Genomic DNA, 807 nt, shown 5'->3' with positions numbered 1-807 from the left:
CAATGCTGTAGATGAAAACAAAAGAACAGTTCAGCCTTTGAGAGGAAAGCATGAAATACCAGACCCTAGCTGAGCTACTTAAGCCAGGGGTGTGGAACCTCTCTCAGGCCAAATTTAATTTTGCAGAAGCTCTTGGGGATTCCATGCCAGTGGTGAATGGGACCAAATACAAAGGGGTGGGACCAAGATACTAAAATACCAACATATCTGTGCTTAAAGCTCTTATGCCACCAATCAGGCTTTAGGAGAGGCATTGCAGCCTTTTCAAATGTGTAGCTGGGAAATCACCAATGATCAGTGCTTGGGGAAAAGTGGGTGGGACCAGAGCTAGGTGCATGACCACCAGGGGAACCTCAGAGAGTCCAACTGGGACTCCAAGCAGGGCAGATTTAGCCTGCCCCAGCCCAAGAATTTATCTATTGACTGATTGATTTATATGCTGCCTTTTTCCTACAAAGGGCTCAAGGCAGCTTACATCATTCTCCTCCTCCATCTTGTCCCCACAATAACAACCCTGTGAGGTAGGTTATTATTATTATTATTATTATTATTATTATAACATTTCTATGCCGCCCCTTGCCGAAACCTCGGGGTGGCTTACAACATGATAAAATACATTGAAATACAATAGTACATAATAAATTACCATTAAATATAAAATACAAAAAATACATTGATTTACAAATATAAAATTAAAATTATCAGTATAAAATAAAAATATAGGAGGAGAAAGAGAAGGAAGAAGAAGTTGCCCTGGCCAGATCATATGTTTTAACAATTGAAATGATGTTTAAATAAAAAGGTCTT

This window comes from Varanus komodoensis, unplaced genomic scaffold (genome assembly GCF_004798865.1).
Source record: "Varanus komodoensis strain SLA01 unplaced genomic scaffold, ASM479886v1 scaffold1, whole genome shotgun sequence".
NCBI classification, from domain to species: Eukaryota; Metazoa; Chordata; class Lepidosauria; order Squamata; family Varanidae; genus Varanus; species Varanus komodoensis.
The sequence above is the reverse complement of the archived record's forward strand: the minus strand, read 5'-3'. Positions refer to the sequence as shown.